We start from the raw sequence: 27,991 nt of genomic DNA, 5'->3' as shown, positions 1-27,991 counted from the left end.
CCAACTCTCCCGGTCCCCTCCCTCCTCTTTTTGATCTCCCCCATCTCACTAACTCCAATGACCTACTCATTCCCCCCCCCTCGCATGCTCACCTTCATCACCTCATTGCTTGTAATTATGATCAACTGTAACCATGATCAATTGTAATTTCTTGTTAATTTTGTTCCAATATCTTCTTTACTTGTAAATATAGTTTATTGTAATTTCTTAAGTTTTGTTTAATGGATGTGAACCGCCTAGAACTCCCTGGGTATGGCGGTATACAAAAATAAAGTTATTATTATTATTATTATTATTCATTGTGTAAATTCTGAAAACACGACTGGAATACAGCTATTTAACTCAAATAAGTAAATGAGAGACACCATTATCAACTGTGCAATTTTTCAGCAGATGCATGATGACGCAGTGGGCGATTTCATGAGATGCGTATCCATTTTTGCCTTCCGTGCAAAAAAAAAAAAAAAAATTTCTCCGTGCCAATTTGTCAGCGCGCAATTGTCTATGAACAACATGTATTTGATAAATACTTACGGAGCGCGGTGTTATAGTGCGGGCGTTGAAAAGGTGCGCCAGTTTACCCCAGGCCCTGTCCATTTCACCAATATTTCTTCTTTTCCCCTTAACGGGGAAAAGCAGTTTAGCATTGAGCGTGAAGTACTCAGTTAATATGAGTACTTCACGCTCGGAGAAGTTGGGCTTCCGCCCATGGAAACCTGCAAAGGATGCCATCTTCTCTGTGAATCTATGACGTTTTTGCAAAGCTTATATACCAGTCACATGACCGATGGTGTGTTAATATCGTGAGATTTCCCCTTTTCAGCGCTGCTATTGGTTATCTAAAACATGTGTTATATGGTTAATCGTCAAACAGATTTTACTTCACTGTAGTGATGAAATGCGCATATTAATTGAGCATGTGTGAATTTTATAGTATATAGTTTTGTAGTACTTGATTGAAACACAATTAGCGTTAGCATGGCGCGCATACGTGTTGAAACGCGTGATGACATCAGCATGTCTCCATTAGTGCATAATGATGACGTGTGTCATCATATTAAAGTTATAGTACTTTTTCGCGCAATTGACGGGTTAGTTTCCCAGCGTGCAATTGACGGGTTTTAGTATAATGAGCGCAAGTGAAAACCACGCGGATGAACAGAGTTAATGGGAAATCTGAATAAATGATGACATTTGTAAATGCGGGTGGGGGGCTTAATTGCGCATGCGCATATGTTGTTCAATGTATGCATGTGCTAACCTATTGATCCTAAACATTCAGATGTGAGTCGCGCCGATATGAAAGTGCAGCGTACATGAGAAAAGGCTTTATCAAATACTGGCAATAATCTTTTATTTATTGTATACGCAAAAGGATTGGGTGCAAGTCAAATGCGTGAGAGATTGACGCATCCGCGCATGCGCAGCTATTACAGTGTTTGCATATGGGAAACACATAAGAACTATAAAATTATATTAGTTTTAAAAAGATCAGGGAGTCATGAGCAAATTATTTTAATTATTACACATCATTTTCCACTCCCAATATATTAATACAGTCATACATCACATATGTTAGGGAAGAGGGATGCGGAGGAAATACATTACTGCTCAATGTAGTAAGTAAGATGCTGCCTTTTCTATTTACACTTATGTTGATTACTAAACATCATGTTTTCCATAATGATCGTTGTTTTAAATAAATGGATAGAGGTTTAATGAGATGTGCACAGCAGTTATGGGATGCATTTCTTTAACTGGTCTTTTATAAATAATTGCATTAAAGTATCTGGACAAAAACCAATTACTGAGGATGGGGTGTATTTTACAACCTTATATAGGTATCATCACACTAAGGTGTGTATTGGGTCGTCCGTTAATTCTTAGCTTTGTCCTAAAGTTAACTGATATAATGTTAACATGAAAATGGAATCTAAATCACTCTGCACTGATAATATGCCAACAGGTCAATTGTACAGGAGATGATGTAACCTATATAAATCATGGCATTTAAAATTTTTATAGGTACCATCAAGCCTATATTTTGCATCATGGTATGTATTGGATCCTCCCAGAACTCATGGAAAAACTCCCAGATTGGTTGTGGATAGAATGGCAACTCATGTCTCCATTGCGACTGTCCCATGTTCTCAGTATCAAAATGCCTAGCTATAGTAAGGACAATAGAATACTAGCAGATACTTGGAAAACTTTACGATATGTAAGCAATTTAACAACTATTCCAATTTACAAATCTACAAATCAATCTATATGGGTAAACTCCAGGATTCAAACTGGCGCAGAAAGACTAGTCTGGAAGCATTGTATGATAGCAGGAATACGTATATTGGATGATGTTATTTCTAATGGTGCTATGCAACATAAGTTTGGACTTAATAAATCAGAAAATTTTAGATGGATGCAACTGAAGCATGCCATTCAGGCGTGGTTCACTGATTGGAAAAATCTTAATAATCATTATAGTATGGAGTTTCTTTGTTTTCAGACAGACTTCTTGGATCACCAGGCCGCCCAGTGGTATAAATTATTAAATGGATTTACTAAGAAGAAATTAAAAACTGGTTTAAGAGATATTTGGAGCATTGAGATTAAGCATGAAATTACTGCATCTCAATGGCCACAAATTTGGTCTTGGAGGATGAAAACCCAGTGGCATTATCCTATGATACTGTGATATTTGGTATGGATATGAGAGCAAAAGGTCAGAATTCTGCGAATAACAATAAATTATTACTAATAATGACAGGGGTTGCCATTCAACAAATCACATATAATTGGAAAGACTGGAGGAGATTAAATTATAACTTTTGGTGGAACTCTTTATGATGGGAGAGGGATAGGGATAAGAATCTATGTAATATACCAATGATTGTTTATCTGTGGGTCTGAGAGCTAAAGTTGGCAGGGCAGTTAACCAACAGTAGTGGGAGAGAGTGAGAAAGATATTGGCAGAGCAGTTAACCAACATCTGTTCCTGCACCATGTGTGGAAAACAAACATTTAGCTTGCAGACCCTTGAAAAAAAATACAACAAACCCTTCAAATTAAATGAGCAACATTTAAAGGGTATAAAGAGAGAAGGAGCTTAATACTGGCTATCCCTGAAGCCACTCCATCCAAGACTCCATCTGACCTTCCCTACGTGAAGGAAAAAGCCTTTGAACACCACCCACAACACCTTGAAAATGTCAAAACGAGTACAGTATGCTTGAGTGGGTTACCTTGTTCTGCATAAAAAACCTTCACGCTTGGCACATGTCAGATGAGGGCTTCAGGGAAACTCCTGGGGGATAGCTCCTGGACGCAAGAGTTAGCAAGCCTCTGGCTGTCTGGCACACCAAAAGGAGAGGGGGGACATAGACATTTCAAAGTGTCTCTTCTGTTCATGCACCATGTGTGCTTGGGAAGACATTCTTGCTTGGGGGCCAACACATGACTGCCACCATCAGGTTTGCACCCCTGTCAACCCATTCTGGGTCCTTGTCTTTTTCTACATCTCATGGTTTCAGAGATAGCACCTGACTGACATTCCTGCTTATGTACTTTCTAGGCCACCAAAAACAAGGGAGGAAATGTACAATTTCAAGTTTTTCACATTTTCCTTAATACTGGCTATCCCTGAAGCCACTCCATCCAAGACACCATCTGACCTTCCCTACATGAAGGAAAAAGCCTTTGAACACCACCCACAACACCTTGAAAATGTCAAAGCGAGTACAGTATGCTTGAGTAGGTTACCTTGCTCGGCATAAAAAACCTTCACGCTTGGCACATGTCAGAGCAGTGGATACTAGGATAGGTAGGGGCCAGAGGAGGGCTTCAGGGAAACTCCTGGGGGAGAGATCCTGAGCACAACAGTTTGCAGGCCTCTAGCTTTCGGGCCACCAAAAGGAGAGGGGGACATAGACATTTCAAAGTGTCTCTTCTGTTCCTGCAGCATATGTGCTTGGGAAGACCGTATGGACATGTCAAAGCAAAGTTCAAATCACTGAGTGAACACAATTGTAGCATAGCAACAGGAAAACCTGAACTTCAACATCAAACTCTAAAGTTCCAGATTATGTGCTATACCACAGAGATATTGAAAGAGAGGTCTTTGTCCATATGTTGGCAGCAGCGTTGTTAGTCTTTGCGTCACTCTCACATACGTACTCTTACTGCTGGGTGGTGCGCGGTTACCAGCCTGGAATCGAGCAAGCAGCTGTTCTGTGTGATCTTGCTCACGCTGTATATGTTCAAGGAGTTTAAAGATGGTTGGATGGTGGCATGCAACAGAGGATTGAAATGCATGGTGCCAACCTTCAACTGAATTATTGGTCCGAGGCAGTCCTTCTTCCACACGGGAGCGCATATTCCACAGAGCAATAGGAAAAGGTGGGACACGTCTCCCATTTGGCCGCAATCTCCCGATGTAATTGTCTTCCCAATAGTCATACACCGGGGTCAGTTCATCTGGTCGACTCTCCTCCAAGGTCTGGAAACACTCAGCAACATCATCCACAGGAACAAAACTTAATGCTAACAGCATTTTGGTGAACAATCTTACTCTCTCCTCATCTCTATAGCTGGCGGTCAGTCCCTCATGTTGAATTCTGCGCCACAATGATTGACCCAGATGGAACAGGCACCCAGAAACTGTAGCATTGGGAAATACTGTGTGGGCAGCTTGCAGACTTGCTCTCTCAAAGTCCATCAAGATTGTCAATGGTGCCAACGTGTTTCTGGTTTCCAGCAGTTTCCTCAACACACGTTCATAGTCCTCCTCCCTCTTACTGTTCAACAACACGTAGACCATGGGAAGTGCACGATTGTCTACAAATGCATGGATGGTAAAGACTTGGACAAACAAATGGGGGGCAACTTTGAATGTCCCATCCATGAACCAATGTCCATGTTGCTCCAACACTTCAAGATTAGATTCTGTTGTGAAAATGAAAATGCGTCTTTCATCATTTTCACCTGAATCCCACTGTGCTTCTTTGTAGCGGCTCAGGAATTTGTATCTCTCTTATGCAACTGGGATTACCCATTGCTAGATGGCCTGCATTTCTCTTTCTATTAATTGTTCTCTGCATGGAGGTGTATGCAGGCAATAATGTAGCTGCTTCTAAACTTGTACCAACTGTTATGCCATGAATGATCTGTTGTGGCCTTTCAACCATAGTCACAGCTCTTTCACGTATGTCTCCCATCATTCGATCAGCTTCAATTCTGGCATTGTTGGGTGCATGCACATGCGCCATTATCTCGACAGAAGATCCATCGACGAGCCTCTTTCTTCTTCCCACACAGTCACGGCGCACACACCTCCAGAACATGGATCCGTCTGCCATCACTCGGTCACGACGATATCAATAGCCCTCATGAACCCAGTGCTCTCTCCCACGCTGTGAAGTTATTACTTCCATGTCTATGTCAAATCACTCCTGAAACCATACAATTAATAACATTATCCTATTTTGACTTGCAATTGATATACAATTGCCTATATCATGAATGAACTATTCAAAAGAACATCATACCTGTAAGACTGGAAGTATATCGATGAAACCCTCAGGAACTGTAGTCGACCTTCGACCCTGAACCAGTACCTGCAAGAGTTATGACATGCATGTAAACTTCATGTTCACCCCCCACCAACCTCCAGCACACAAAAAAACCTGCAAAGGTCAAATAGGTGAGGTTAGGCCATACATATGTAGAGTTCAGCACTATGGCACAACACCATATACCTGCAAGGGTGCGATCCCTGTCAGGAAAACACTGAAGATGTCTGTCCTCTGTTGATCGTGGTCTCTTGATTGTCCTCTGTTGATTGTAGTCACCTTCAATAGTAGATTATAAAAGGTTATTACATACATAGAAGATACAAATCCCTATACCTCTGTACTTACCTTGCCTCCAATATTGAACTTCCCTGGAACTTCCAATATTGCTGAACCCTAGACAAGACTAGGGTTTCAGCAAATTCATATCCTTCAGCACATAACTGCAAGACTAAAATTTATAAGGTTAGCACACAGATATAACAAACAGGACCCACTATGTCTGTACTTACCTTTGCAATCATACCTCTAATAGTGGAAATCTGGCTTGCCAACCATCATGGATTAAGAACGTCATTATACCTAAGCGCAGACAGAAGGAAGGCAGAGAGACCCAAAACAAGGACCCACAACAATGGTATACAATCACCCTCACTACACACCCAAGGCTAAAAGTTTACACCAATAAGCCCTACCATCAGACTACTTATCCTATCCTATTGTTCCAATTTAGCAAAACCAAAAAATGAAGCTATGCATATACCTGTAAATGTAAATATCCTCTTATGTATGATACCTGCAAAAGAAAATGATACCCATTGTCTTTATAAAACTATAAACCATGAGCACACTCTTATTTTTTTTTTTTAAATCTTTATTCATTTTAAATGACACATCATGTGTACAAGAATCAAAACATTAAAATGAAATACATCACATGTCAATCTGTCTATATTATCACATAATAGATATAAGTACCTCCCTTCCCACCCCACTTCCCCACTGTTACTTTTCCCAATATGAATGATAATAGTATCATTGTGTCTGATTAGGGTAAAACTTTGTTAACTCTAATTAAATCCTGGTGCCTGTGGCTCAGGGTGACTAAAGTAGGGAAAATCCTGTTATAAATCCTGTGTTTTAGGGTAGCCACTGATTTGTTATAGAACCTGCATTTCTGTGTTTTAGGTGGTATAGAGCCTATATTTCTGACTCACTAGTTTTTAGCCATTGTGTCTGATTAGGTGGAGAAGGGAGGGGCTCTGTTTTACTTTGAAGGTTAATTGCATTATCTTTGGGACATTGCTGTGAACAAGCCTGTCTGTGAACTTCAATAAGATAAGTTGCTCAACATTTCATATTCTGCTCCTTTCACTGGTTTTCAGCATTATATCTGCTTAATTTCTCTTCTCCTACCTGTTTCTTACTTTCAAAAAAACAAAAAAGCACAAAAAAATAAACCCTTCTCTTTCCTCTGTTAAATCTTATTTCCTCTTCCTCTTCATAGGAATAAGGGTAAGACTTATAGTCCCACCATATATAGAGACCCATATAATCAGGATTACTCAAATCAAGGCACTTCACAACCAATCAAGATGACCTTTATTCTATGCAATCACTGTGGCGCTTTAATTCCAAGACATACTATTTGGAGGCTTAAGGCTTGCCCCATCTGTCTTCAACTTGCTAGTATTAAGGAGGAGCTCTGCAAACTTAAACAGGAATTGAATACAATTAAAGCAGCTTCCATCACTCCACAAAATCATACCAACTTACCACCTCTACCTCAAAGAATAAAACAGCCCAGGAATAAATGGGTCACAGTAGGCTCAGGAAGACTGCGACATGTAACACAGAAACATCCACCTTCACTAATATTCCCTCTACAGAATTCCTTCGCTCCACTAGTGCACTGCAATACTCAAGAAAACAGAAAGGAGGTGGGACTGGAACCAATGAAGGTAACTCAAGAGAGAAAGCACACCCTAAGCACAAATAAAAAGGCCAAAAACAGAAAACTATTACTGTTGGGGGATTCCATCATCAGAGGCATTAACCTTGGAACACAAGGCGAGGAGACCAAAATAGTGAAATGTCTTCCAGGATCCTCAGCTACTAGGAGTTCCAGGCAAATACAGACTATAATGAAGGAAGAAACTAAGGATTTTAACACTGATGTCATCCATCTGGGAACAAATGACCTGGCCAACAACTCCACATTTGCAGCACAGAAAGCTTTTCGGGAGCTTAGTGAGGGCGTGAAACCTTTTGTAAAGACTTTAGCTTTTTCTGAAATACTGCCTGCATATGGAAAGGGGGAGTAAAGAGTGAAAAACACAGAGGACTTTAATAGATGGCTCAAAGCCTGGTGTCATCAAGAAGGCTTCAGGTACATAGGAGGATGGGGAAATACATGGAAGGACAAGAAGCTATATTGCACTGATAGGCTACATATTACTACAGCAGGAAAAAGAAACCTTGCAGAGAAATTTAGACAATATTTTTCTAGGCATTTAAACTAGAAGGTGGGGGTGGTGTAAGTACGAAGGACAATTATAGAGACCACCCCCGGCAAAAGAAAAGATGTGATAGTAGTAAAGACTGCAACATAAGCAATATCAGCAACTCATTTCTTAGTATTACAACGGAAAGTGAAACGAAACAAAAATCCATACGAAAAAGGAGATTATCGCTGAAAAATAGCTGGAATGCGATGACCACAAATGCTCGCAGTCTAAGCAACAAAGTTCATGATCTGCAAGCCCTTTTTTTTTTTTAAGTTCAGTAAGTTTTATTGAAGATTTTTGTACAGAACAAAAGAAAACATATGGATAACATGTGATCTTTGCATTAATACATGTATAGGAGAGTAGCAATTACAGGAAACAATGCCCCGAAACGGGGCTATGATAATCCGAAATTCCATATCAAAAGGAAAGAGAGAGAAAAAGAAGAAGGGAGAAATAAACAGATCATGATACTTTGTAAAGAAATAATGAGGTGTCATCTGTACACGATCAAACAAAGAAAACATACCACAGATGTGTGCCATAACCACTGATAAGGTAATACAATGATGAATAAAGCCAAACGATAAACATCGTATGATGTCAAAGGGTGTTAGAGCATTACAATCACAAATTATGAGTTCACAGAACTAATAGCAAATGGTAAGTCAGCATACTGAAGCAGAGGGCCCCAAAGCCTATCAAATTTATGTAATGAACCTGATCTTTCTGTCGCAATTTTCTCATATTTAACTGTCAAACATATGGAATTCCACCAGTTATCATAACTCACAGCTTCAAGGTTCTTCCAGTTAGAGAGAATGATCTTGACAGCTACGAGGAGAAGTATATGAATAAGACAGTCTTCATCTTTGATAACAAGATCAGAGAAGTTAATGCTACCCAAAATGATGGAACTATATGTTAGCGATATGGACGTTTGCAGTAGGTTATTAATGTCTGCTATGACTTTGGACCAGAAGGGTTGAAGCAACGGGCATTCAAATAGCATATGTCTAAGTGTACCCTGCGAGGAAGCACAAGACCAACATTTATCCGAAGATCCGTGTTGAAATCTAGCCAGACGGCTAGGAGTCCAGTAAGCTCTGTGTGTGAGAAATAAATAAGTTTGGAGGAAGGTCGCAGATTTGCAGATGATGGAAGTACGCGACCACAAATATTCCCATTTTTCTTCATCCAAGTCCATTTGTAATTCAAGGGACCACTTTTGTTCAGTTTCAAGAGGGTGCAGCACTTTTTGTAGTCGATTATATTTATACCATTTAGATGCTTCTTTTCTGGGACTAGCCATTGAAACACAGAGTGACAATAAGTCAGGAGCAATTGTGAGGAGCGGCTTGTGCTTAATCTGTGATGTCAAAGCGTGTTTAAGCTGTAACCAGCGATAGTACTGAGTATTCGGTAAGCCACTGGCAGCACATAACTGGTCAAAGGGCTTCCACTCACGGCCGTTATACAACTGATTGATCTGGTGCACTCCAGCAATTTGCCACAATTTCCAATCAACAACTTTATTTTGGATTCGAATTGAATTGTTACGCCAAATGGGTGCATAGGTTGTGTCCAACCAGGAAGTAGGAAGCGATGATTCCAACTGCTTAAAAACCTGAATCATGGATAATAATAAGTGATCACGGATGATAGGAGATGCGGGTGGTGACATAAAAGGGAGATGTTGTAAGCTGTACGGAGAGTATCTAGCTTGTTCAAAAGTAAGCCAGCGGTTGTTTTGTGTTATAGTAGAATCAGAGAGCATCCATCGAACACCTTGACGAGACAGAAAGGCATGATGATAGTCTAATAGATCTGGGAAGTTCACACCTCCACATTTTCTGCATTGTTTCAGTTTGTACAGGGCAATTCTGGGCGTGTTATTATTCCATAAGTATTTGGATAATAAGGATTCCAGCTTTTTATAAACTGACAGGGGTAGGAGGGCAGGTAACATGCTCAAGGTATATAATATTTTAGGTGTCAGCACCATCTTGATCGATTCTAACCTCCCCCACCACGAAAGGTTCAGAGGATTCCATTTAAAAATTTGATCCTTGATAATCTTCAGTAAATGAGACGAACAATTCTCTAGGGTGGAATCCAGTGTCTTGCCAAAAGGAATGCCCAAATATTTCAACGAAGAGTCAGACCATCGAAAGCCATATTGAGTAAGCGTGTATTGATATACATGGGAATTCAGAGGCATAAGTTCCGTTTTGCTATTGTTGAGTTTATATCCTGAAACAGCAGCGTCATCATCTATGAGAGATATCAGGGCAGGAATGGAATCAGGAGAGAGATACAACAGAACATCATCTGCATATGCAGAGAACTTCACTTCAGATCCACCACATCGCACTCCACGAATATGATCATTGGCCCTGATGGAATGCAGGAAGGGCTCTAGCGCTAAGTTGAAAAGTAGTGGTGAAAGTGGGCACCCTTGCCTCGTACCTCTAGTGGGTTTAAATTGAGAAGATGCAATACCATTAATTCGTACATTTGTTGTGGGAGCTGAGTAAAGTACTTTGATCATTTGTATGGATGAGTCATCAAAACCAAACCACCGTAAAGCCATAAAAAGATAGTCCCATTCCACCCTATCGAACGCCTTTTCTGTGTCAAGCGCTAAGACAAGCATCGGAGACTTTTGAAGATTAGCATGAAGGATAACATTCGCAAACATTCTTGAGTTATCACTCGAGAGTCTATTCAGCATGAAACCATTTTGATCAGCACCAATCAATTTAGGAAGCAGATTCTGTAAACGTGTTGCTAGTATTTTCGCATAAATTTTTGCATCAACATTAATTAGAGCCAATGGACGATAGTTGGAGACGTGAAGATGATCCTTGCCCGGTTTGGGTAAAACAATTATACTTGCTTCTGTGAATGTGCCTCTTACATCACCAGATTGTACAAAGTAATCATATAGTTTAACTAGATATGGTGATAGTTCCTTTTGAAATGCTGCATAGAATTCAGATGTAAAGCCATCCGGTCCTGGAGCTTTCCTTTTTGCCACATGATGCAATACAGAACAGATGTCAGATTCAGAGATATTTGATGATAAGATGATGTTATCCTCAGGCGTGAGGGTAGGATGCGGAGTATCCGTCAATATCAGAAGAATCTGGATTGGAGATTTCCAATGTGTATAGTTTTTCGTAGAATTGACTAAATGTTTGTGAAATTAAATGAGGATCAGCAGTAAGTGATCCGTTTGCTTTATTGATGGCAGATATATTTAAGCGTTCATCTTGTATTTTCAAGTATTGAGCCAGTGCACTTCCAGCTTTGTTGGAGGTACAGTGATAGTTTGCTTTTTGCATAAATATAGCATTCCCCGCCCTTTTGCTGAGTAACAAATTATAACTCAGTCTCTCTTGGTGTAGTAGCTTCAGAGTGTTCATATCTGCAGGATTAGCTTGATGACGCTTTTCCAAATCTTTAATAGCCATTTCATAATCAGAGAGTTGCTTGGATAACAATTTAGATTGATGGGCCTGGTATGATATTATGGAACCTCTGAGAGCGGCTTTAAGTGCATCCCATAAGATCGGCCACCCAACATCTTCTGTGGTGTTAAATGCAAAATACTCAGCAATCGCCGATCTGATAAGTTTCACGAATTCATTATCATGTAATAACGCATTATTGAACCGCCAAACCTTCCCTTTTTTTGATAGCGTATTACCATCAAAAGAGAGTTCAATGGCAGCATGATCTGAGACTGATATCTCATGGATAGTAGAATGAGAGACGGTATTCAGAAGGTTGTTACTGAGTAAAAAATAGTCAAGTCTCGAATATGAATTGTGAGGTGCAGAATAAAAGGTGTATTGTTTATCATCTCCATTCATGAGACGCCAGATGTCAACAAGTTTCAATTGTGTGATCAAATTATGAAGGCTTTGCCAAGACCTAGTAGGCTTGTGATTAACCGCTGACTTCCTGTCAACCTCAGGATCAAGAGTTAAATTAAAGTCACCAGTTAATATATGAGATTGAGATTTATCTTCAAGCATAGAAGCTAAGAGGTTGTCAAAAAATTTGGGTTTGTCCTGGTTAGGGGCGTATATATTTAGCAAAGACAACTCTTTCTGATGAATGAGAAGTTTAGCAGATATCCAACACCCTTCAGTGTCTGTGGAGTGAGATAGTAGCTTGATATAATCACAATTTCTAACCAGGATGGCCGTGCCATTCTTTTTTTGAGCTGCAGGAGAGGCAATAACAGGTAATGACCAATTGGTCTTCAGTTTAGCTGACTCAAGCATAGTTAAGTGAGTTTCTTGAAAACATACAATATCTGGGGATTTCTTAGTGACATAGTCTAAGATCTTTTTCCGTTTGATGGGATTGTTAAACCCCTTGACATTTAATGACAGAATTTTTACCATTCAGCAGGATAGTAATGAGTAGCAAAGAAAGTGATAGTCCTGATGAAAATTTCAACATGAAAGTGGTGTGGTATGCAGTAACACACATATCGGATGGACAACAATGTAGTGTACAGAAGCACAAAATAACTGTTATGTCCTAAGAAGGACAGTATACAGCAAGACCCCATGGGAAGAGAGAGCATAAGGGTAGTACAGTCAGCGCACCGACAATATAAAAAATAATAACCTCTTGAAACATAACCAAGGTGCCCTGTGTGGACAAAGTATAATCCTAAATATTTGTAAAGATAACCATAGTAATGATTGAGTGACATTTCATATGACAACATTGGAAAAACATCAGAAATATCGTGCTTTAAGAACAGTAAACTAGCACATACTTACAAACTGTCAACACTTAATTACCTGCTTGGTATAATATAATGACAACAAGATAGTATCACTCACCAGAACCAACCAAATGGAAGAACCAAGAGAGACCTCACAAGTTCAGTATAGCAAAGAGAAACATAGCTGAAATGATGATGACATGATCAAATCCAGCATGACAGCGCATATAAAGCAGTTGAATGATACTTGGACAGCTAATATTGAATGAGACATATCTTAACTTAAACGCAAACAGCCCTGTACTTGTCAATAAGGCTGCCTAGATAATGAGCAGGTGGATTAAAGGCAAGTAATGTACATAAAAGGCAGATAGTGTGTATAATGTGCAGCAAACAGGCACAATATCCAGTTAAGTATTCTGCAAGCAAGGGTCTAATAATGCGGAATTAAACAGCAGATTAATGATAGTAAATAAATAAAAATTGCATAAGGTGACCAGTTCATGAAGGGAATCATCATAATTAATCAGGAAAGAAGCATTACATGTATACTAGAGAGAGCAATGTACATAGGAGGGATATAGTATACTTAGCAGCATGTTGAACAAAGAAGAATTGATAAAGATGAACACAGAGTATAGAACTACTGACAAACAGGAAACAAAGCAAATTAATACGATTAATGAAAACAACACTACATATAAGGAAAGAGTGAAGAAATTCATAAACATGTACCAGAGGGAGAGGAGATAACAGGACGTCATAGCTTACAATGTGCAAGTAAGAATTATAAAGAAATATGAATAATGGTACAAATGACAAAGCATTAAAAGTTGATTGATTTACGTGAGAGGAAAATTTATACAACCCCTGGAAATTAATGTAGTAGATTAATAAACGTTAATAATTCATATGAAGCAAAGAGAATACGTCATGCTATGGAAATTATATTAAATAGATAGGCAGGACGAAGCAACATTGACATAGAATAAATGAAGTAACAAATAATAATGGTTAAAGAGACAATAAAATGTGCAGCATAGAGGGCAAGAGAAATACATCGGAGCGCTAAGGTATAGGGGAATTTAAAATTATTAATTCATAATTATAAACATATATGATGCATGAAAATGATCCAATCAGCAAAGGATAAAATAATTAATAACTTCTAGTGCATGAACTGTAAAAATATGCAATTGATGAAACCCACAAACACTTAAAAGAGACATCAGTTAATAATACAATCAATTCAACATCAGTTAATCTATTGCACAGAGCTGAATGAGGAAAGAAGGCAAGAAAGGGCAAGTGCAAACAAGCATCCGTGAAAATCCCGCCAAAGCGAAATCTGGAGGATGAAGAACCAGCTTCCACGTGGCTGCAAGAATATGGCCGCCATGCCGCATGCATTATTAATCAGCGTAACCGAAGGTCTCAGATGATCCTCCCGAAATAGCGAGAAATCTTAAACTCTGTCAATAGTAGTCGGTTGAAGTTCCTCCAGGAAATCAGACAAGAGCTGAGAGTCAGTGAAATTTTTAGTTTGATTATTAAGCGTGACCCGCATCGTGGCAGGAAAAAGCATGCCAAATTGTGCTTTGAGCTCTCTGAGCTTCAGTCGATATGTAAGCAGCTGCTTTCTCCTTTGCGCCGCGTTTTTTGTAAGATCCGGAATGAAGAGGATGGTATGAGTATCCAGCTTGATCGGCGATTTCAACTTTGCACGTTGCATGACCTCTGACAGCTGCGTGTAGCACAGGAAACGAACAATGATGGCCCTGGGATATCTGGCATTCGCTGGTCTAAACGAGGGCACCCTGTGGGCTCGTTCTAATTCAAACTCTCTCGTGAATTGTAAGTCGAGGATGTCAGGGATTAGTTTTTCCATGAAGGATAGTATGCCAGCTCCCTCTTTACCCTCCGGTATCACAAGGACGCGTAGATTATTCCGGCGTGAGTGAAGCTGAAGATCCTCTAGATCTTTTTCCAGCTGCGGGACCCTTTTCAACTGACCCTGCATGTTTTTAATGGTAACTTGTGCAGCCGAATGTGCGGTTTCAACTCCATCCAACCTGGTTGATAACTGCACAATGTCTTGTTTCAACGAGGTTAAGTCCTGCTTGATTTCCGAAGTGTCTTCTTTTGTTTCGTTGATGACCTCTCTCATAGCCCGCAGCTCAGCTAAGAGCGCCTGAGTAGATTCGGGCTCGAGTTTGTCTTCCGCTGCTTTTTGTGGTGAAGTGGGCTCTGGCTTGTGGCGTTTGCCTACCTTAGATGAAGCCATCAGGTATAATGAAGACAGAGGGCTAAATATTTTGAAAATCCGTTGAGGATAACAACGATTATTTATTGATTCTTGTTCTGTATTGTCGGAGCTCACTGACTACGCCACCATTCCTTATCGCGCCCTCTAGCGCCCCCTCATGATCTGCAAGCCCTGATGTTAGAGGCAGATCTAGATATTGTCGCTATCACAGAGACATGGTTCAGTGAATCACATGGATGGGATGCAAACATACCGGGATATAATCTTTTTAGGAAGGACAGAGATGGTCATAAAGGTGGAGGAGTAGCTCTCTATGTAAAGATCAATATCCAAGCGACCGAAATGCAAGGGACCTGGGGAGAGGAAGAAGCGATATGGATTGCTCTGAAAAGAGAAGATGGAACTTCTATCTACGTGGGTGTAGTCTACAGACCTCCGACTCAATCGCAGCAAATTGATAAGGATCTGATTGTGGATATCCAAAAGTTTGGAAGGAAAGAGGAGGTTCTGCTGTTGGGAGATTTCAACCTGCCGGATGCGGACTGGAATGTTCCGTCTGCGGAATCGGAAAGAAGTAGGGAGATTGTGGATGCCTTTCAAGAGGCTCTGCTCAGACAAATGGTGACGGAACCCACAAGGGAAAAAGCGATATTGGATCTGGTCCTCACAAATGGAGGGAGTATCTCTAATGTTCGAGTGGGTGCTCACCTGGGTAGTAGCGATCATCAAACGGTTTGGTTTGATATAATGGCTAAAGTGGAGAGCGGCCGCATGATACTTAAAGTCCTAGATTTCAAACGTACGGACTTTAATGCTATGGGAGAGTACCTGAAGAAAGAGCTGTTAGGATGGGAGGACATAAGAGAAGTGGAAAGACAGTGGTATAAGCTGAAAGGAGCGATAAAAATGGCTACGGACCTTTATGTGAAAAAAATCAATAAAAATAAGAGAAAAAGGAAGCCGATATGGTTCTCCAACCTAGTGGCTGAGAAAATAAAGGCGAAAGAGTTGGCGTTCGTGAAATATAAAAAAAACCAAGACGAGGAGAGCAGAAAGGACTACAGGGTGAAACTGAAAGAAGCCAAGAGAGAGATACGTCTGGCGAAAGCACAAGCGGAAGAACAAATGGCTAAAAATGTAAAAAAGGGAGACAAAAATTTTTTCAGATATATTAGTGAAAGGAGGAAGATGAAAAAAGGAATTGCTAGGCTAAAAGATGCTGGGAACCAATATATGGAAAGTGATGTGGAGAAAGCGAATGTGCTAAACAAATACTTCTGTTCTGTGTTCACAGAAGAAAATCCTGGAGAAGGACCGAGATTGTCTAGCAAAGTTACACGGGAAAATGGAGTAGATTCTGCGCCGTTCACGAAGGAGGGTGTTTATGAGCAACTTGAAAAACTGAAGGTGGACAAAGCGATGGGACCAGACGGGATCCATCCCAGGATACTAAGGGAGCTCAGAGAGGTTCTGGCGAGTCCTATTAAAGACTTATTCAACAAATCTCTGGAGACGGGAGTGATTCCTGGGGATTGGAGGAGAGCGGATGTGGTCCCTATTCATAAAAGTGGTCACAGGGATGAAGCATTAAACTACAGGCCGGTGAGCCTCACTTCAGTTGTTGGAAAAATAATGGAAGTTTTGCTGAAAGAAAGGATTGTGTACTTCCTTGAATCTAATGGGTTACAGGATCCGAGGCAACATGGCTTTACAAAAGGTAAATCGTGCCAAACGAACCTGATTGAATTTTTTGATTGGGTGACCAGAGAGTTGGATCGAGGACATATGCTAGATGTAATTTACTTGGATTTCAGCAAAGCCTTTGATACAGTTCCTCATAGGAGGCTGTTGAACAAACTTGAAGGGCTGAAGTTAGGACCCAAAGTGGTGAACTGGGTCAGAAACTGGCTGTCGGACAGACGTCAAAGGGTGGTGGTTAATGGAAGTCATTCGAAGGAAGGAAAGGTGAGTAGTGGAGTCCCTCAGGGATCAGTGCTGGGGCCAATCCTGTTCAATATGTTTGTGAGTGACATTGCTGAAGGGATAGAAGGAAAAGTGTGCCTTTTTGCAGATGATACCAAGATTTGTAACAGAGTAGACACCGAAGAGGGAGTGGAAAAGATGAAAGAGGATCTGCAAAAGTTAGAGGAATGGTCTAATGTCTGGCAACTAAAATTCAATGCAAAGAAATGCAGAGTAATGCATTTGGGGATTAATAATAGGAAGGAACCATATATGCTGGAAGGAGAGAAGCTGATATGCACGGACGTGGAGAGGGACCTTGGGGTGATAGTGTCCAAAGATCTAAAGGTGAAAAAACAGTGTGACAAGGCAGTGGCTGCTGCCAGAAGAGAATGGCTGCTGGGCTGTATAAAGAGAGGCGTAGTCAGTAGAAGGAAGAAGGTGTTGATGCCCCTGTACAGGTCATTGGTAAGGCCCCACTTGGAATATTGTGTTCAATTTTGGAGACCGTATCTGGCGAAGGACATAAGAAGACTTGAGGCGGTCCAGAGGAGGGCGACGAAAATGATAGTAGGCTTGCGCCAGAAGACATATGAGGAGAGACTGGAAGCCCTGAATATGTATACCCTGGAGGAAAGGAGAGACAGGGGAGATATGATTCAGACGTTCAAATACTTGAAGGGTATTAATGTAGAACAAAATCTTTTTCAGAGAAAGGAAAATGGTAAAACCAGAGGACATAATTTGAGGTTGAGGGGTGGTAGATTCAAGAACAATGTTAGGAAATTCTACTTTACGGAGAGGGTGGTGGATGCCTGGAATGCGCTCCCGAGAGAGGTGGTGGAGAGTAAAACTGTGACTGAGTTCAAAGAAGCGTGGGATGAACACAAAGAGTCTAGAATCAAAAAATAAGATTAAATATTGAACTAAGACCAGTACTGGGCAGACTTGAACGGTTTGTGTCTGTATATGGCCGTTTGGTGGAGGATGGGCTGGGGAGGGCTTCAATGGCTGGGAGGGTATAGATGGGCTGGAGTAAGTATTAACAGAGATTTCGGCAGTTGGAACCCAAGCACAGTACTGGGTAAAGCTTTGGATTCTTGCCCAGAAATAGTTAAGAAGAAAAAATTAAAAAAATTTAAATTGAATCAGGTTGGGCAGATTGGATGGACCATTCGGGTCTTTATCTGCCATCATCTACTATGTTATGTTAGTATAATTTAGACCCCCCCTCCCAACAATAAGACAGTGTATCTTTAAATAGAAAATAGTGTGTATTCATTACAGTAAGATGTTAATGGCTCCCAAATTTTATTAAAATTATTACAACTTCCCTTTTTTATTGTTACTGTTCTTTCCATTTTGATAATGTGACATAATGAATTGCACCCGAAACTATATACTTGAGTCTACTATGATCTTTCAAATTATTACTTATATGTTGAATGATGACTCCAGTGCTGATATTTTCCTTTTTTTTTTTCTCATGGATTTACCCAATAATATTGTATCATTAGATAATGCAACACTCAAATTAAACATATTCAGATACTAGTGTTGCTGGCATAAGAGTTTTTACCTCATGCCAACATGTTTCTTTACATCTTTATTACTTTTCAATTCTATAACTCCATCCAATTATGCTTCCAATTAATATCCATCACATTATACATAATCTTAATACCATAACTCAACCTTCTCGCTCTTTTAACATGCGGGAAAACTAAGCGCAAGACGGGTGCAAAACCCGCAGGTCCTTAAAAATCCGCGTTCCGCGCCACTTTTCAGGTCCCTGCCCCTTTTAGTCTCTGGCTTTGACAGGGCTGTATGAGAATTTAACTCTGACGGATCCTAGCATGGGGAGGGGAAAGCATTAGGATCCGTCAGAGTTAAATTCTCATACAGCTCTGTCAGAGCCAGAGACTAAAAGTGGCAGGGACCTGAAAAGTGGCACGGAACGCGGATTTTTAAGGACCTGCGGGTTTAGATCCGGGAGGTCAGTATTTTACGGTTACGGAACCAAATCGCGCGAGACAACGGCGCGCCGACAACCGAGCACGGACAACTGAGCGCAAGGTTGACGGCGCGCCAAAGAAAGCATTATTTTAACGGCTCCGATGAGGGTGGGGGGGGGACATCGCGCTGCCATTGTGGGTGGTTTGGGTGGGTTGTAACCCCCCTCATTATACTTAAACCTTAACTTTTTCCCTAAAAAACAGGCAATAAGTTCGGTTTCAAGTATAATGAGGGGGGTTACAACCCCCCCCAAACCACCCACAATGGCAGCGCGATGTCCCCCCCACCCCCATCGGAGCCGTTTAAAATAGTGCTTTTCTTCGGCTCGCCGTCAATCTTGCGCTCAGTTGACCGTGCTCGGTTGTCGGCACGCTGTTGTCTCGCGCAATTTTGTCTACCCCTTCCCATGCAAGAATGACTATTGATGCGCGATGAGCATTCCATAATATATAAACATACCCACATAAAAATATAAGCATACCCAATATAAACAATTCATAGTGAATTTGGCTGATTTTTAAACTTCTATCCTCGCTTTTGTTGCGATTGTGTAGCACGCATCTGGTATCACTTGCAAACATAGAAACATAGAAACATAGAAATTGACGGCAGAAAAGGGCTATAGCCCATCGAGTCTGCCCATACCAATGACCCACTCCCTGATTCTTACTCTCCTAGAGATCCCACATGAATATCCCATTTTCTCTTGAAATCTAACACGCTGCTGGCCTCAATTACCCTCTGAGGCAGCTCGTTCCAATGATCTACCACCCTTTCAGTGAAGAAGTACTTCCTCGCATCACCCTGAAATTTCCCTCCCCTGATTTTCAGCAAGTGTCCTCTGGTTACTGAGGGCCCTGTAAGACTGAAGATATCATCTTTCACCTCTATACGCCCAGTAATATACTTAAAGGTCTCAATCATGTCCCCTCTCTCTCTTCGCTCCTCCAGTGAGTACATCCTCAGTTTTTTTAACCTTTCTTCATACGTGAGTTCCCTGAGCCCCAAAACCATCCTGGTAGCCATTCGCTGAACCGACTCAATTCTCAACACATCTTTTCGGTAGTGTGGTCTCCAGTATTGAACACAATACTCGAGATGAGGTCTCACCATGGATCTGTACAGCGTCATTATGACTTCAGGTTTTCTGCTGACAAAACCCCTACGGATACAGCCCATCATTTGTCTTGTCTTGGACGATGCCTTCTCTACTTGATTGGCAGCCTTCATATCGTCGCTAATGATCACTCCTAAATCATGTTCCACCGTGGTCCTGGACAAGGTTTCACCATTTAGTGTGTAAGTTCTGTGTGGATTTTTTTTGCCTAGGTGCATTACTTTACATTTTTTAGCATTGAAGCCCAGCTGCCAAGTTGATGACCACTGTTCAAGCTGTCTTAGGTCCTGCGTCATAAAGTCAGGCACGCTGCTTTTGCCAACTATGTTGCATAGTTTGGCATCGTCGGCAAACAGTGATACTTTTCCTCTAAGTCCTTGGGTCAAATCTCCTATGAATAAATTGAATAGAATCGGCCCTAAGACGGAGCCCTGAGGTACTCCACTCATCACTGCTGACGTGTTGGAGGGGGTACCGTTTACCATCACCCTTTGAAGCCTACCATCTAGCCAATCCCTTACCCATGTTGTGAATGTATCCCCTAATCCCATCGATTTTAGTTTGTTCAACAGCCTGCGGTGTGGAACGCTATCAAAAGCTTTGCTGAAGTCCAAGTATATCACGTCAAGGGACTCACCGGCATCCAGATGACTGGTCACCCAATCAAAGAAGTCAATCAGATTAGATTGGCAGGACCTTCCCCTGGTGAATCCGTGTTGATGTGGATCACGTAGATTTTCTTCATCTAGAATTTTGTCAAGTTCCTGTTTGATCAGTGTTTCCATGAGTTTGCACACTATGGATGTAAGACTCACCGGTCTGTAATTTCCTGTCTCCGTTCTGCAGCCCTTTTTGTGGAGTGGAATTACGTTAGCTGTTTTCCAGTCTAGGGGTACTATTCCCGTGCGCATGGAGAGATTGAAGAGTACGGATAGTGGTTCTGCCAGAACTTCACTCAGCTCTCTGAGTACCCTGGGGTGTAGATTGTCTGGCCCCATAGCTTTGTCTACTTTGAGTCTTGAAAGTTCGTGGTAGACATTACTAGGTGTAAACTCGTAGTCACGAAACAGGTCATTTTGGCTGTTTCTTATTTGTAGTTGCGGCCCATCTCCCGGTGCTTCACAGGTGAATACTGAGCAGAAGTATTCGTTTAGCAGTTCTGCTTTGGTAGTATCAGATTCTGCGTAGTTTCCATCTGATTTCTTAAGGCGTTCTATTCCATTTTTGTTTATCTTCCTGTCGCTAATGTACCTGAAGAAGGATTTGTCCCCTTTTTTAATGTTCCGTGCTAGATCTTCCTCTGTTTGAAGTTTGGCTTCCCTGACTGCCTTTTTGACAGCCTTAGATCTGGCCTGATATTCTTCTTTTGCCTCCCTTTTCCCAAGATGTTTGTAGGTAATAAATGTTTCTTTTTTCATTTTAATGAGGTCAGAAATTTCCTTGTTGAACCATTGTGTTTTTTTGTTTCTCCGGCGTTTGCTTACTGTTTTTACGTAGCGGCTAGATGCTTCGTTCAGGATGGATTTTAGGTTTGACCACATAGTTTCCGGATTGTCAGTTTCTGCATGGTTTTGCAGCTCTTGATGGACAAAGTCTCTCATGTGGTCGAAATCTGCCTCCCTAAAGTTGAGGACCCTTGTTGCTGTGTTTGATTTAGAGAAGCCTTTTCTGAGGTTGAGCCATACCATGTTGTGGTCGCTGGAGGCCAGCGTGTCTCCCACTGATACTTCCGAGACACTGTCTCCAAAGGCAGCGACATTTACAAACACGGTCGGCGCGCGCGTGAGAACTGGAAATGTGAATATCAACATACCCTATATAAACTTCATAATCGATTGCGCTGAGTTTTATGATCATACCCTCGCTTTTCTTGCGCGTGAAACGGAAATATAAACATACCTGTAAATGAAGGAATGTGGACGTTCGCTCTCACCAGAGGCGAGAAAAATCCGCGCAAGACAAATATTCATTATAGATCAAGTACTAGCAAAACCAGATCTTTACCTATAACGTACACGGTCAGGCAGCGAAAGGAAGGCGGGCTGTTCGGAGGACATATATAATGTGGAAACGTAACCATAGTAACGAAAATGCATTCACGTGACTTGTATTTAAATGCTGTTCGGAGAATATATATCATGAGATAACGTAACCATGGCAACGAAAATGCATTCATGTAACTTATGTTGAAAACGCAGAGTCAAGGGAATCATACTGAACACGCGTCGACGTGATGACGTGTTCACGTGCTGTACGTGCGCGTGTCCTTCGATGGGCAAGCGGCCTCTAGTGGCGCGCTGAATTGTCATGGCGCTGAGTTATCTTGCGCGAAATTGTCTTGCGCTGAGTTGTCGCTGCGCTCAATTGTCTTGCGCTCAAATGTCTTATGCTGGATTGTCTTTGCGCTGAGTTGTCTTGTGCTGAATTGTCTTAGCGCTGATTTGTCTGCGCGATTTTGTCTGCGCGCGATTGTCTTGCGTGTTTTTGACCTGTCACCCACTCAGTCTGTTCAGGTCCCTTTGCAGTTCTTTACTGAATAAGAGTATACATCAACATTGCCAAGTTCTACAATAACATAACTGTTTCCATGAACATCCTATTATGGCATATATGAGAGGAAGGAATATTGGTGAACTATTGAAAGTCCAGTGTCAGTAAATATGGGTAGAAGGCACCATGCAGTCCACATGTGGCTCATGCCAATGGTGTTCAATGGCGATTCTAGGCTCCTCTTGGAAGGATGCACAAACCGGATATGTTATCCATATTAATAAATCAGCATGTTGCATTACGAAGAATGTAATATATGCCATTCAATGTCCATGTGAACGTGTGTACATAGGTAGGGACAGTAGACCCATCAAAACTAGACTTACTGAACATAAATCAAAGATCCACACTGCGATTGAAGAAACCCCATTGGTTCAACATTGGAAAAAAGAATCGTATAAGCTAGGTGATATTAAATGGTGGAATCTTGAAACTGTAGAAAGTGGGTGGCTGGGTGGTGATGTTTCCAAGAGGCTTAACTATAGAGAACAGCAGTAGATTTTTAAACTAAGCACAGTAAAACCATACAGTTTAAATAAAGAGATTGAGTGGATTTCTCTAGTCTAAGCTGGGATTTGATGAATGGGAATGATTTGTTACATGACCCTGTCGGAAAGTTGAAAAGATGCTGCGGCCATGTTCCTACTGAGCACAGAAGTGTTAGAGAGTGTAAATCGGTAGGCAATTAAACTATTTCTGGCTTGAAGTTGCCTTTGAAAAATATAATATTGAATGCATTATTTGTTGCCTTTATAGGGGGATATGCCTTGAAACAGCCTTGAGGAGGCAAAATATGAATTTGTGTTGGTATTGATCTAACCCCCAACACTATTCAGATAACTGCTGATCTCTCATTAAACTTTATCATAAATTTTCAATCTAAGTTTATAAGTTCATCATTAAGATGTTTTCTGTGAAGTAAAAATGAATGGATGCGGGACTGATGAAGAAGTTTGGTGATTTAGCTAATTTCATTGCTATACACTGTAAGTTTCTCACTTCTGATGGTCCTTTAAGGAAAATGTAAGATATTTGGGATGAGTGAATCTGTGTAAACTGTCTTGAATATTGAAAATTCATCCCTAAGGTGTTTGGAAATTAAAGTGCATTATAGTCGACTGTTTATGTAGGTGCCAGTAGGCACCTTGACATTTTTTTTAACTACCATTTTAAATAGCATTTCCCTCTTAGCTTAGGCGCTTGAAGGGGGGTTTAGGACAATTCATCACAGCCCTTTAAAAGCTGCCAATTCATCACTGCCCCTCCATCACCACCAACTCAGTGCCGCCAATTCACGCAACTTTTTCATCACGGGACATTCCTTCCCAACCATTATAGTGCTGACTTTTCAGCACCGTCCCACTTTAATTTTGCTTTTCAGCACAGTGGTTCCATTCTACTTTCATGTCAAAGTTTGCTACTTTTACAACTTGCTTTTCAGCCCCTCAGTTCCATAAAAGTTTCATAATTCACAAAAATCACTTTAATTTTGCTTTTCAATGCATCAATCTCTCAGTTCCATTTTCTACTTTTATGCCAAGATTTGCTACTTTTACAACTTTCAGAATTCACAGAAAACACTTTAATTTTGCTATTCAGCTCAGCAGTTCCATTTGCTACTTGTATGCCAAGATTTGCTACTTATACAACTTTCAGAATTCACAGAAAACACTTTAATTTTACTTTTCAGAGCACCAGTACTTTTAGTTAGCTTTTCAGCCCTTCAATTCCATTATCTACTTTTACAGTTTACTTTTCAGCCCCTTGGTTCCATCACATTCAAATTCATAGCAAAGGGCACAGTGCATTCAAAATTACTGATACCTAATGGCTACTTACTTCAAAATTGCATCCACAGCATCATCTAGGGCACAGTGCAGGTGCATTGCTATATTTACATTTTAACTTTCATTATGGTGTTCACAGCATCTTTTTTTTTTTTTTTAATTTATTTATCATTTTAATACATCCTAAATACAAGATGTTTAAAGGAAATACAGAAAATATAATACTCTCTTAGTCATAATACAAACTAAGAACTGAAATTTAAACATCCATAATAAATCAACTAATACAGTCCATAACCTGAGAGGCGGAGACAAGATGAAAATAAAAGCCCCCTCGGGAAAGGGGGAATATACAAAAGAAAATAAAGATATTAAGAAATAGAGCAGCTAGTTCTTATCCTATCCAAAATAATAATGCCGCATAATTAACCTGTATCATTCGGGCTGTGTAGAGATTCCTTTACCTTCAAGGAAAAAACCTAATTGGGCAGGTTCAAAGAAAATATATTTACTCCCCTGATAGGAACTGAAAACTTGCCCCCAAAGCAATCACCTTTGATCTATATAACAGAAATTCTTTCCTCCTAGATTGCGTCCACCTTGAAACATCAGGAAATATATATACCCTTTCCGCCAAATAGGTAATCTGCTTTAAATTGAAATATAATTTCAGCAACATCTCTTTATCTTTAAGAAATACCAACGAGACCAATAAAGTTGCTCTTCCCTGAATTTCAATATCTGAAGACTGCAGAATAGCGGAAACATCTAATTTGAGCATTTTCCTCTGCTAAAGCTTTTTCTTTCTGCATTTGTTTTAAATAATAAATTCTTTGTATCGGGGGAAGGCTTGCTTCTGGTACTTTTAAAACATTCAACACAAAGTTCTTAAACAGTTCTTGAGGTGACATAAACTTGGCAACCGGAAAATTAAGAATCCTCAAATTCAAATTCTTCTGCTGGTTTTCCAGGTTTTCAATCTTTCTCAAAATCATCATTTTATCTGTTGTTTGTTTGGTAATTAAATTCTTAGTCTCTGTTGTTACTTTTTCTAAATTTTTTAAGTCCACTTGGTGTTGCTGGGTAATAGACTCTAAGGAGCTTATCCTGGAAGTAGAATTCTGAGTTATAGTAACAAAGTTAGAACATACCAGGTGAAGATTCTCAATCGCAGACCAAATAGAGTCCAGGGTAACAGCCTGTGGTTTCACCAACGGTCCAAGGAGGGAAATACCAGCCAACTTTGGTAAGGCTCCTGCTCCAGGAATGGAATTCTGGGCTCCTGCAACCTCCCCACCGCTGGCTACCGACGGCTCCTCTCCCCCAGAACGCTGCTTCTTCGACGTCGAGGTCAGCGTGTCTGTTGTGTGTTTCACTTCCGGGTTCGCTTCGGAGAGAGAACAAGCCTCCCCCCACACACCGGGGGAGCCCTCTAGCCAAGTCTGCTGCTGCGAAGATTCTCTGGGAATGGGAGGGGTGTGCGGTCCTCGTGGGCTCAGCGAGAGAGACATCTCGCTGCCCAAGCTGTGGAGTTCCCGCTCCCCAGCAACGGAGATGCCCAATATGGAAGGAGGGACTGTAAATGCTGTTATTACAGTCTGCCTCGGTGTCGAGAAGCCCGAGGTAGGTAGAGGGAAGCCCCTCGTTTTCCCTCTTTGTTTAGGCATAGAAATAGCGTTTTAAGAGTGAAATGAAGGAAATTTTCTCCTAGAAGAGGGAAGTGCTCCTCTCAGCGTCCTGCTCCAAACGCCATCTTCGGTGTTCACAGCATCTTGATGTCACAGGAGGTGGGGGGCGTACAGTTTAACTTTCAGCTAAGGCTTGGTGTGAGCGCCTCGTTAGGGCGTTCAAAGCGTCTTGATGTCACAGGGGTTTGGGGCTATATAGAATGGAAAAAAGGCAAAGATTGCCTTAGTTCAACAGAAAAGAAAAATAAAAGAATACACAGAGAAGCATGTCAAACTAGTTAAATGTACTGAAAACAGAGCAGATCTAACCTTCAGAGATTGCCTTCTTTCAACAAAAAAGAGAAATAAAACAATACATAAACAAGCAGTTTAAAGTAGTTAAATGTACTGAAAGAGCAGATCTAGCCTTTATAGCATAGAAAGAAAGGCAGAGATTGCCTTCTTTCAACAAAAAAGAACAAAAAGTAACATAATACTAAGTACTGGTCAATTGCTCTTCTCCAAAATAGAAAACAAATTTAATAAATCAAAGAAGCAAACACACATACTTTGGAATAAATTGGAAATGTAAAAAATGTACATTATTGAAACGTTTAAACCATTTTATTGAAGCAATTCACAATTTTGTTATAAAAATGCAACAATGAAATATCAAGTTTCAAAACCATTTGTTTTAAAGTATCTGATAATTCTGAGCTATGCCATGCAAGTATTCTATTGGACCTCTGTTGCCATACTCAGAAACAACTTTGTAAATGCTGTGATCAGCTTTGCGGTACTTTTTCAATTTAAGTAGAGGGCTATGGCCTGAAACAAGTTGTTTGTACTAGGCATCTCTGCCCCTCTGCACCCTTCTTAGGCTATCAGTGAACTTCCAGATAATAGAGTGAGAGACTCCCAATTTGGCTTGGAGACGACGATGAGCTGCTTAAGAGTGGTTGTTGGTGCGATCCTCACCGCTCAGCATTCTGTCATAATTATTGCACAAAGATGGAGGAAACAGAGGTAATCGTCTCCCATTTCCTCTCCTGTTTGGATGACCCAATGTAATTATCCTTAAACCAGTTCAGCAGAGGATGAAGCTCTTCAGGTAGATGATTTTCAAGAGCAGCAACATACATGTCCAAGTCCAACCTAGGCACAAGTGCTAAGGCTACAACCATTTTGGCATTAAGAGCAAACTCCACATCTGAGTCAATTTCATTAATGACACCCATCAATGACAAATGTTTCTTCATGTTTTGCACCAGATGGAAGAAGCAGCCTTTTAGTGCCACTTCTGGGAAGCAGTCCTATATGGCTTTCAACATAGCTATTTCATAGTCACAGTGAATGGATTGTGGACATAGGTTAGGCAGCAAGATTTTTACACAATCAAATGTACATGGCATGTTGTTTATCTGGCAGAAGGGTGTATAGTACCAGATGTACACCACCATGCTTCTTTGCCAGGATAACGTAGATCTGGGCAAACAGTTTGGGTACAGTGGCAAATGTGCTGTCCACATACCAGGTATGAGAAGTGCGCAGAATTCCTAGCTAAGTTTGTCTGCCAAATAAAAGAATCCTTTTGAATCCATCTTCGATATCATCTAGCAAGAATAACTCCTAACTCCTGGTGCTAGTGAATAGGTCTTATGTGCCTCAAGCAATACAAGATTATTCACACTGACCGGATCCAAAGGTACTACCTGTAGTTGACTTCTTCTTCGCTGGACTGTTTTTCGTAAGGAATCTGTTTGGGGAACTATTTTATTTATTTATTTGATTTGATTTCTATC

General features: G+C 40.7%; 1 long non-coding RNA gene across 1 annotated transcript; it reads right to left on the bottom strand.

Moving 5' to 3' along the window:
• Positions 1–5,379: 5,379 nt before the first annotated feature.
• On the bottom strand, positions 5,380–5,803 carry LOC117362091. Its single transcript, XR_004539797.1, has 3 exons — positions 5,754–5,803; positions 5,544–5,612; positions 5,380–5,447 (listed from the first exon to the last, which is right to left on the bottom strand). It is a non-coding gene; the product is annotated as an uncharacterized LOC117362091 (long non-coding RNA).
• Positions 5,804–27,991: the final 22,188 nt, after the last annotated feature.

Source organism: Geotrypetes seraphini, chromosome 6, assembly GCF_902459505.1.
Source record: "Geotrypetes seraphini chromosome 6, aGeoSer1.1, whole genome shotgun sequence".
NCBI lineage: Eukaryota > Metazoa > Chordata > Amphibia > Gymnophiona > Dermophiidae > Geotrypetes > Geotrypetes seraphini.
This window is presented reverse-complemented; position numbering and strand designations above follow the sequence as displayed.